Here is a 12443-nt window from a genome sequence, read left to right as displayed (position 1 = left end):
AGGTATATTGGGAAAAGGATGCTAAGGATGGAGCTGCCAGGTAAGAGGAAAAGAGGAAGGCCTAAGATAAGGTTTACGGATGTGGTGAGAGAAGACATGCAGGCGGTTGGTGTGACAGAGCAAGATGCAGAGGACATGAAGAAATGGAAACAGATGATCCGCTGTGGTGACCCCTAACGGGAACAGTTGAAAGACCAGGAGAAGTTCAAGAATGATGGAATACTTTAAGTGGGATTCTTCTCAGGTGTCTGATATGCAGAAGAGGTATTATGAGTTGCTTCAAGTGGACTCTCCCAAATCTTCCGCAGTACATCCTGTGTTAACTGCTTTGTTAGACACCTTTATAGCTGCCTGTAAGCCTCCTGATTAGCCCCATGCTCCAAAGAACCTGACAGGTTCTATTAGGTTCCTGAGGATTGTCAATTCCTATTTAAGTGTCCTTCTGCTGATCCTGCTGTGGTGTCACTGTCCTCTGAAAAGCCTTTTAGGCTTTTGCACTCTGACAAGCTTCTGCCTTTGGATAAGGATAGTACAGCCATAGAGAGAATTGGAACGAAGGTCTATACTGCTTCCACTTTAGCCTTTAGGGCCATCAATTACTAGACCCACATGACCAGACATGCTCATTGCCCAGGCTTATCAGGTTATTTCTGACCTCCCTGATTCTGAAGAAAGTCTTCTGTTCTATCTGTTTTAGGTTCTACCACTCTGGTGGTTCGCCACCCTATCTAATGCAGCTATGATGCTGCTGATGCCTCTTCCAGAGCTGCTGCCTTTGGGTGTGTCATGAGGTGTTACTCTTGGCTTCACCTGAAGTCATTACCTGAAGACATTAAGGTGAAGTTGCTGGATGCCACTTTGCATAATAAAAATCTCTTTGGCATTGCTGCTGCTTTTGATATGTTTAAGTCACTTCAAGAAAAAGGTAAAGCTTTGCAAGACCTTAAATATAATTTTGTGTCCCATTCTGGAGGAACTATCCTACAAGTCTGCTCTTGTTTGTAGGCAACCTCATCAGGCCACTAAAGGCAGGAAGCCTGGTAGGTGAGCTCATCTTGCTAAGTCTTCGCAGGCTGCTGTGGCTCAGAAGCTTCTTTTATCTGACAGTCCTACTTCTGTTTGACACTTTCACACCCCTAACCCTTGGCCAAGTTCCCTTGTTTCTTCAGCTGTCCCTCTATCTTCCAGACTGGCACCTCATCTCCTCACATTCTTAGGTTCTGTCCATCATCTGTCAGGATTACTTCTTTCATGGATTCCTTGGCCTCCTCAAGACCAGCTTCCTCATTTCTTAGAGGTTCTTGAGTCCCTGGTGTACCAGGGAACTATTCAGCCTGCCCTCTTTCCAAAGTAGGATCAAGATTTTACTCCAGAAAGTTTCTAGTTCCATGAAAGGAGGGCTCTTGGAGGCCTATTCTGAATCTCTTCTTGCTCAACACCTTTCTCAAGGTTCCTTCTTTTCAGATGATTTCTCTTCAAACCCTGTTTTCTCTGTTGCTGCCCGAGGCTTTTTTGTGTCCTTGGATATGAAGGCTGCTTACCTTCATATTCCTATTCACCCTGTTTTCAAGATTTTTTGTGCTCTGTGTTTCTTCCTCTAATACAGGATCTGGAGTTCACCATATCTCTCCTTCACAGTTTGGGGTTCACTAACAACTTGCAAGTTTGTGTCCTGACTCCCTCCTAGAATCATATGCATCTGGGCTGCAGGATTCAGACAGTGCCAATATTGGCCTCTCTTCCACCTCCAAAGGTTTTGTCCTGGACAGCTTTCTTTCAGACTCTTCTTCCTCTGTCTTACATTCCAGCCAGAGAGTTTTTTATGTCCTAGGATTTGTGGCCTTTTCTGTTCCAATGCTGCCTCTTGACAGACTGCATATTCAGAAACTTCAGTGGTACTTCAAGTTTGGCTTTATGCAGACACTTCAATGATACTTCAAGTTTGGCTTCAACATTGCCACCTTCTGAATTTCAAAGTGCCTCTCCTTTCTTGTCTCAAGCAGGACTTTGGCAACTTACCCTCAACCCAGGCCTGCACTTTTAACCTCTGGTTCTTTCTCAATAACTGTTCACCAACACCTCAGACATGAGGTGGAGGAGCTTCCTGTGGTCACCTGAAAGTTCAAGGTCTCTTCTCCCCATGAAAAGTCAGACTATATCAACATCAAAAAGATGAGATTGAGATTGCGGATTCTGACCCTTCAGTCTTTTCACCCCCATGCCTTTTCCAGCTCCCCTGAAGGTTTACACAGACAACACCACAGTGATATGTTGTGTCAGAAATCGGGGAGGGGGGGCAGAAAGTCTTATCTTCTTTTCAGGCTGGCTTTTCAGGCCTGGGATCTCTCTATTAGTTATCAGCTAATTTTTCAGGCAGTGTATATTTCAGAACACAATCTAGTGGCACACTCTTTGAGCAGGTCTAATACACAGACTCACGAATGGATGCTTCACAGACCTGTGTTTCTGGACACAGTCCATTGGTAAGGTATCTTTTTGTCTCCCCTCTGTACAGATGGCTCCCTATTTTCTGTTCCAGAGTGCCATGCCATCTGATGTAAAAGAAAGACGACCGTTTTTTCCTCTTGGAATGGGATGTTGTTTCTCTTTGCCCCCCCCCCTTCCTCATCTTCCAAGAATCTTGTAGAAGATTCAGCTGGACTCCCCAAAAATCTTGCTAGTGACTCCCTTTTGGTCAAGACAGCACTGGTTCCCCCTCTTAACGAATCTGGCCAGGGGCATTCACAAGTTATCTCACTAGTTGGATCTCCTCACATAGGACAAGGGTCATTCACACTTGTCCATTGTTCAACTGACTCTGAGGGTTTTACAGGAGGCAAAAATCATGCAACCAGAAAGACTTATTTGTCCAAAGGGAAATTATTTTTTGTCTGATCATAGCCAGGACCCTATTTCAGTGGGGATCCTTCTGGTCCTCTCCTATTTGTGTGAATTGCTCCAGTCTGGCTTGGCCTATTCTTCTGTGAAGGCCATTTTGTCAGCTATTTCTGCCTGTCTGCCCTTGAATCCTTCTTTGACTTGTTGTTTTGATGTTAAACAGTTTCTTAAAAGTATCCTGCATTTAGGTACCCAGGGACCCCAAGGCATGTTACTCCTCCTTGGGTCTGTAATATTTGTTTGGAAAAATTAACACATGCTCCTTTTGAGCCTACATTTTCAGCTTCTCTGCAACACTGTACCTGGAAGACTATCTTTTTTTTTTTTTTTTTTTTCTTTTTTAAAACAAGTTTATTGTTTTAACATACAAGAGAAATATCATAACAATTTTATACAAGTAATTAAAATAGATATGATTATAACATTCAACAAAACAACCAAAGTATTTACAAAGACATCCACTACAATCAGATCAATTAATTAAACTAAAATACCATGCTATTGAAGTTAAGATTTTTTTAACAGGTTTTGTAAATTATCCCATACAATATAATAAGATGTTTTCCTAGTTGTTCTTGACCTTATTGTGTTTATTTCCATATGGCACACTATATTCATAACATTTTTAAATTCATTGAATGAAGGAGGTGTATCTGAAATCCAATTTCTGGTTATTATTTTCCTAGCCACTGCTAGAATAGACCATAACAAGGGAAGCTTAATCTTTTTAACACTTTGAGGTACAGGTGTGTTGAATAATATAAGAGATTTAGAAATAATGAAATTATCTGTAAAAAGAGCCTGCAAAAATTCATTAATTGACTTCCAATATTCTTTCAGTTTTATACAGTCATAAAACATATGAGCCCAGTCAGCATTAATTTCTACATTACATCTTTTACATAGATTATCTTTATTATTTATTTTATTCATCATCAAAGGTGTATAAAAAGATCTATGTAAAAATTTTCATGTAAAAAGTCTCCAGACAATGGAAGACGTAGTTTTGTAGGCAGATTCCAATATATATTGTTTATCTTGTTGGTTTGGTGGGTCCCCATTAATGGAAGTGAAATAATTCCAGTAGGTATCTACACTGTAAAAAGTTTCTTGTCTGATAATTTTATGTATGTATGAAAGTTTTCCTTTATCAGAAACTTTATGTTGTAAATTTAATATCAAATAATCAATTAGTATTGGAATAGATTCTTTAACTGTTATAGACATTAGATCTATTTTATCAATGAGATGTTGTCTAAAGGTCTGAACCTCTAACCAGCAAATTTCTCTTAGATCAAATTCTTGTTTTAAGAAATCTAGATTTTTAACTTTATTATCAGATATCAACTGATACCAGTACTTTAGATCATTATCTATAGCTAAATGGGTTCCTTCAGAAGTAGATGACAAAAGCATACCCCGAGTATACATTATAGGGAATATAATAAAATTCCATTCCTTATATTTAGGATGCATGAATATAAAGTTACGATAACTAATAATAATGTTTAATGGGTAACTAACTATATGTTTAGGTGTAATAGGTGAAGTACAAAATTCCTTTAGTAACCATAACATGGAGTTATTTACAATCATATTTTTATGTGTTAAGGAGATTTTCATGAAGTGCATACTAATTAGCTCCCAGTAATCTTTCCATTTTGCAACATATGACTGGTCTATTAATAAAGTAATAACTTTTACAATAGAAGAGATAGTATATAAATTAAAGTCTGGAAAAGAAATACCCCCTTTGAGACCAGCTATTAGTATGTTTCTTTAATGCAATCCTAGGTCTATTAGGTGCCCATAGGAAATTTAACATTAGTGTATTCAGTTTTTTGATAATTATTTTTGTAGGTGGAAGTATTATTGATTGTATTAAGTATAAAATCTTGGGGAATATTATAATTTTAATAATTGTAAGTCTCTCTTCCATAGTAAAAAACATATTATTCCAGGTATTAAAAAGATTTTGTATATTAAGAAAACAGGTATTATAATTATTATATATAATAGATTCAATATCTTTAGATAATATTATACCTAAATAAGTTATCTGACCTGAATTGGGTTCATATTTAGTAAAATCGCTAATGAGAATATTTTTTCGTGTATATATAGGTAGTATTTTAGTTTTTTCTTCATTGAATATTAAACCAGAAATACTTTTAAAATTCATCATTTTATCAAATAGAGACTGCATAGAAGAATTAGATCCTGCTGATGTAATTAGAACATCATCTGCAAAAAGTTGAATTTTAGATGTTGTATTTTCATCTATTTCAAAACCCTCTATGTCAGTACTGTTTCTGATCAAATTAGCCCAAGGCTCCATTATTAAAGTGAATAATAGTGGAGAGAGAGTGGACACCCTTGTTTTGTACCTTTAAAAATGGGTATTTTTTGTGAGACATATGTTCCTACCTTAATATAAGCCAATGTTCCTTTGTATAAATGCTCAATTAGATTTACAAATGCATCTGAGAAGTTTGTGCACTTCAGTAAGGTAAACAGATAGTCCCAACTTACTGAATCAAATGCTGAACTTATATCAAGACTAATAAGTGTTAAATCTTTCTTTTTCCTATTTGCAAAATCAATTAATGTTAGAGTTCTCCTTATATTATCAAAAGTATTTCTATTTACAATGAAGCCTGTCTGATCTATATCTATAATGCTAGGGATGATTGTCTTCAATCTATCAGCAAAAATAGTCATAAACATTTTATAATCAACATTAAGTAATGAGATGGGTCGATATGAAGTACATCTAGTTGGATCTTTATTAGGTTTTAAAATTGGCGAAATAAATGTACATTGCCAAGATGGGGGGGTTATTAGCTCATTTTGGGCCAAAATAAAAACCTTATGTATTAATGAATATGTACTTTTAGAAAGGATTTTATATATCTCTGGTATAATACCATCATTACCCGGAGCTTTGTTTGATTTAAGCTTGTTTATTTGTGTAACAACCTCTGTATATGAAATACTTTTGTCCAATAGTTTAATCTGTTGTTTATTAAGCTTTTTATTCATGTTTGTGGTTATAAACTCCTTTATTTTATCTTTAGATTCCATATTAATGTTATTATGGTTAATTTTGTGAAAGTGATTTCTAAATTCATCTAGTATTTCTGGTAGACTAGAAACATTCTTCTTTTTCCTTAGAGAAAAGATTTCTTTGATATGATTTTGTTTATTCAGCCTTTTTGTTTTATTTTTAAGTCTATGTAAGTATTTGGGGCTTATTGAGTAAGACAAAAACTTGTATTTCTCTAGAGTTATTTTAACTTTATGAGTTAAAATTTCTTTGTATTTCTCATTTAGTTTGTTTATTTCTTCAATGACTTTCTTATCCATAATATTTTCTTTATTATTATGTTTATAAGAGTCTAATTTACTTTGAATATCTAACAATTCCTTATCCCAAGATTTCCTTTTATTATTATACAATCTTATACTTTGTCCATATAGATATGATTTTAAGGCATCCCAAACATAGACAATGGAGACTTTAGGAGTATTATTTATGTCTAGAAAATGTTGTACTTCTGAAAGTATATATTCTTTATAGTCTTTTAGTTGAGTTAAGTATGCTGGTATCCTTTTGATCTGAACATTGTGAGTATTTTTTATCATGAACTCAAAAACAATTGAATTATGATCAGATATAGGACATGAAATGATTTTGGAATTAATTAAATCTGTTACCATCTGGTTAGAAATAAAGACCCTATCTATTTTGAATAAGTTTTGTATCTGTTAGAAAAAAGGTGTATGGTAAAGATTTTGAATCTATCTGATTATTAATATCATTTAAATGATAAGAATTAGCAAAATCATTTAAATGTTTTGCATTAGATGTAATTTTCCTTTTTCCTATAGTGGTAGTGTCACTTTCATGTAGTATACAATTGAAGTCACCAGCTAAAATAATATCTCCTATAGAGAATGATATGATCTTATCAAGATGGTGTTTCACTGTATTAATACCAATTCCAGGTATCCAATATACATTAATTAATGTATAAGTCTTCCCATTAATTTGTATTGTAACCATACAAAGCATTCCTTTATCATCCTGATAAGACTTAATAGTTTTAGGAATGGGCATACTTTTATTCCATAAAATAGCCACTCCTCTTTTTTTCTGAGTGTGCTCTGAACTAACCAATACTGTATATTTGTTTGTGGCTAGTTTATCAATATCTTTTTTCAAGAGATGAGTTTCTTGAAGGAAGACTAAGTTGGCCTTATGTAAATTAATGTATCTTATTAAGCTTGCCCTTTTACACGGGTTATTCAATCCATTAATGTTTAAAGAAATTCATTTTAGAGATGTCATTTGGCATTTTTAAAACATAAGAATCTTATGATCAAAATAACAATTAACAAAATAAGTAATGTTACATCTCCTTCTTTATGTGTACCTTTAAATATAGCTGTATTTATTGAATCTCTTATGGGATTTTGTATAAGATTCAATTTTGTTTGTAGTGGCAATGAGTTTACAAAATGTATTGTGGATGTCAGAACTATATACATACAACAATGAACAAGAGAAAATAATGTAAGGATTAAACCTTGCACCCAGCCTGGAGTTAAAAACTCCAACTTAGAGTAGTATATACCACTCAAGTTAACCCCCTACCCTAAGCAGCAGTACCTCAGCTACCACCTTATCAATTTAATACTAGTTATATTTAACATTAAATTAACAACTTTCAATTAGATTATCTAGCAAGACAAAACTACACATTTGATAGAACAGCATCATATAAACTAAGATAATTTTTTTAAAAACTATTCATACTACTATACACATCTAATTAATATAATACATTTGTATTCAAATAGCATTCAGATAAACTTGATATTAGGAATCAAGAGGAGAGAGAGAAATAAAAGACATGAGAGAGGGAGAGAGAGTGAAAGAAAGAAAGAAAAAAAAAAAAAAAAGGTAAGCATATTTACATATCAATGTATTCAAATATTCAAATTTTGTAAAAATAAGTTCTAATATTCATTTAAATCAAAAACTTTGGGTAGTATGGTTCAGACATTACATATATTAAGATGCATCTATTTACTGTCATGTAAATGTAGTTAACAGCTTCCAAAAAACCTTGAATTACTTGTATCTGAGCTTTTTTCCCATACTTATTATTGTCAGTAGAATAACATATTATATTTATAAAGATTGTTATAAATCATACTGCATAGTTATGTAAATTCTCAGAAACACTTGCATTATTGTAAAGAAAGCCATCTGTATTTTGTATATCTATACTGCTGCTTTAAAATATATCACATGACAAGTTCTTCCAGAATAGAGTCATAAAGTTATTTATGCTTGTCAATCAGATAAATCAAATGAGTTATAGAAATGTATATGTTTAAATCATAAGTTTTTAACATAAATTAGTATGCAGCAGTCAAGTAAATTTTCAAAAACACTTGTATAAAGGTTTCACTTTCTATGCCTTCTAAAATATCTCATTTGCTTACTACAAGAAACTGCATCATTTAAAATCATTATAACTGACATATTTTATAAATTATAACGTAAATACTTAAGTAATTATATAAAATAACTCACATTTAAATGTTAAAGAGTTTATTTTCCTTCACAGAGTCGCATTTGGAGCAGTTCTACTTCCTGGTAGAGTGTTCTTCCTGAATCTGCGATGTGTCAGTGTGGATTCTGGGTCAAAGGTCAAATTGACTGCTTTCAGCTTCTCTGCGTGCATTCTGAGAGTTGAAGCTTTTAAAACAACTCGAGGACACTGTTCATGAGGTAACCCACATCCCAAATTGTCTCCCTTAACATTTTGGTGGGAATCTTGTTAAAAACTAGTGACAAACATTCATTCAGCAGTATAAATGCATCTAAACATAACAAAACCTTCGCGAAGTATTTTACAGGTTAATACAGCCTCTATGCAAGTGAAATTAAGCCCAGGGTTATTAATAAGTAATAAAGCTCAATATTTTTGCCCCAACTCAATTTTTATACAAATCTTATTATTTACTGTGCCTGTATGATCAAAAGCATTTCAATATATTAACATGAAAGAAAATAAAAAGAAAGAATAAAGAAAAGAAAAAAAAAAGAGTAGAAAATAAAAGAAAGAAAACAGAGATAGAAAAATGTAAAAAGAAGCTATAAAAAGTATTTACAATGGAATATTACTTACTGCTTATATTAATAAAGATGGAAATAAAACATATTATTTACTATTATTTTAGTTCTAATTATTATTAATTAAAGCATGTCAGATTATTTGTAAACAAGCATAAGCAATATAATCAAGAAAGTATAATTAGCAATAGTATTTAAACAACATATAAACTTTTTTACAAGGAATAAATAAGTTATTATTCCATTTATCATATTTTCATTACATTTCTCTCCCTGCCCTCCCCCACCCCTTACCCACTACATAATCTAAATAGAATGTCATTGTTTAAAATAAAAAAAAAGAAGAAAAGGAGAAAAAAAAGAAAAAAAAATGTATCAAATTACTAACCTTACTTCTCTTTTTCAGAAAGAGAAACAAACTGAATGATAGCTTGTTATTAGTTCCTTAGATATTTTGACTGATTATGAAACAAAACATTTCTTTGCACACAAAAAATAACTTTGATTAAATCATTTTCAGAATATTTGTGGCTTTCTGGAAATGCAGTAACTATATTTAAAAAGGTTAATAATGAAGAAAAATATAGAGAGAGAAAAAAAACATAGAACAAATCATTTATTTTTTAGTCTCTTCTTCTTCTCTGAAGTCTTCCACGAAGATTCAGTTGCCAACCTCTTTAATGAAGGACTAGCCCATTCCATTTCCTCTATTTTATCCAAAATCTTATTTTTTTTTATAAACAGTAATGCAGAGTCTAAGTCATCAAAAATTTTAGGACCATCAGGAAGGACGATTTTTAGCTTGGCAGGAAACAGAAGGTATGTTTTAAACTGTGCTTTTTTGAGCTCCCTTATTAGTGGCAGAAAAACTTTTCTTTTATCTATTACCAGGGAAGAATAGTCATTGTCAAAACACACAGTTATCTCATTAACCTTAACAGGAGCTTTAGCCCAAGCAGATTTAAGAACCATCTCTTTATCAAAAGATGATAGAAATCTAACTATAACTGATCTAGGATAGTTTTTGTTAGAGTTAGTATTAGCTATAGATCTATGTGCTCTTTCGATACCAAAAGAGACTGCTTCTGGTAAGTCTACTCTAAAGCTTTAGGGAGCCATGTTGTTAAAAAAGAAGTAATATTGTTACCTTCAATATTTTCTGGCAGTCCAAAAATCCTAATGTTATTGCGCCTAGATCTATTTTCCAGGTCATCAAGCTTTGTTTGTAGATTTGTATTTTGCTTCAGCAAAAACTCAGTGTTGATTTCCTCTTCTTGGATTCTATTTTCCATGTCATTTACAGTCTTTTCTATGCCTGAAATCTGGATCTTCTGTTGTTGCAAATCTATATGTAACAAGTCTATTTGTTTTGTAGTTTTTTCTATGAAGGTATCAATTTTAGTATCCAGTTTATCCATCTTAGCAGTAAGTTGCTGGATTGTAGTTATCAGAGACTGAAGTTCTTTCTTGATGCTGGAGTCTTGAGAATTTGTCTTACTGAAACTCATTTCAAACAGAGAAACTGACAAGAAAATTTCCAAGGTGATTTCTGACAGGAATATTTTTACAATTTCCTTTCTTTTTTAGATATAGTTCAAGAAATAGATAAAACAAACATATTTAGAAAGAAAAGTACTTCATAAATTAATTTTTAAGTAATTATTTCCTGTCAGTGCAGTGAAATTGGTGGAGCTGAAGAAATCTGCTGCTATCCTGTGTTCATCCTTGGCCATGCCCCCCTTGGAAGACTATCTTGATGCTTGCTCTTACTTCTGCTCAGAAGGTTTCTGAACTTCAAAACCTTGAGGGCTGTGACATCCCTGCTCTGGGCCAGTAATCAAGGAGCATCAGTCCTCACCACTGACACCAGTGGGGGAAGTTCACTTGGAACAACAATAGATACACATAGCATTTCCAGATGCAGTTCTGTGCACCAAGCACACTTTCCCTTAAGAACAAACTGGGAGCACACTCCTGCCTTGGGGCTTGGTTTCCCTCTCTCACCAGGCCCCAAATAAGACTCCACACTGACCACAGCTGTAGAGTTGAGTCCTCAGTGATGTGTTCCAAGCCAAGTCCTCCACCACCCTCTCTGTGAAACCAGTGCTTTGTGTCACACACACACACACACACACACACACACACACACACACACACACACACACACACACACACACACACACACAAAACACACACACACACTCACCTGGGAAATTTACCAGCTATGCCTCCTGTGTCCAGACTATAAGGTAGAAACTCCCACAAGAACACTCCAAAGCCACCTACTCTAAGGCTCTTACTAGTGTATCTAATTATATTGAGTAAAATTAATACTAATGCAAATGGTAGTTGACCAATGTAGCAAGACTTTCAGGAGTGGCCACAGTGTCACCAAATAAATATAAGTACTCTCAAAGGTTAAAATATTCTCTAAAACACCAGTCACAATGAAAGGTTTAAAAATATTCAATAATAAATAATAAATTAACATAGAAATACTAAATATCTATTTACAATAATCACCAGAGTTTCAGCTACAGGAAATATTAACAATAACACAGATGGAAAGATTCACACAGATAAAGAAAAACATCTCACTATATTTTCCTGACTGATCTAAAGAATTACTATCCCCTAGTTCACTTACTAGAGCAAGGCAAGATGAAGTGGGTGTGTGGTCTTCCTTGTAATTTTTCACAAACTGCCCTGAGACCTCTGTCTCATCTAGTATTAAAACATAATTTCAGTGCTGGATTATAGAATGGCATCATATACATCTGATCATCTAACTTCTGGTTCCCACACTACCCCCCTTTACTAGAAACTGAACCAGACTCTAGCACATATGTGTTATAATACACACACATAGAGCTTTGTTAAGATGTGTTATAGCATCTGAAAGCTATAAAACCATTAAAAAAATTCCTAAGGACAATATAGTAAGATTCCTAGTCCTAGATTTCACAGACATTTTCTCTCTGGCTGCAATCAGAACTGCAAGATAAAATCTTTATGGCCTAACTCAGGTAATTTAATTTCAGACAATTTTTCAAAAGTTAGCTGGATTGAGATTAATCTCTTCTCTTCCAGTATCCTCTGTTATAATATATTCATTTCAACAGTTCTAAAGGCTTTGGTATACTGGCTGGACATTGGGCTCTTCTTGGCAGGGGATCTCTTTGGTTAATTATACTGCAACAGTGAAAAGAAGAAGATCTACTGTTATGGTAAGATTTTACACAACTGTACTTTTTATTTTTAAATCATATGTACTTTATATTTTTAAACCAGAGTTTCAATATGTTTAGGTCATATAAGTGAGATCTTTTCATTTTGTTAGAATAAAATGTCCAGCTATGAAACTTTTGAGCTTATGTCTTCAATGTAGCAGTAACTT

The sequence above is a fragment of the Protopterus annectens genome, chromosome 9.part0, assembly GCF_019279795.1.
Source record: "Protopterus annectens isolate FY-2018-M chromosome 9.part0, PAN1.0, whole genome shotgun sequence".
Classification (NCBI taxonomy): Eukaryota; Metazoa; Chordata; order Ceratodontiformes; family Protopteridae; genus Protopterus; species Protopterus annectens.
The sequence above is the reverse complement of the archived record's forward strand: the minus strand, read 5'-3'. Positions refer to the sequence as shown.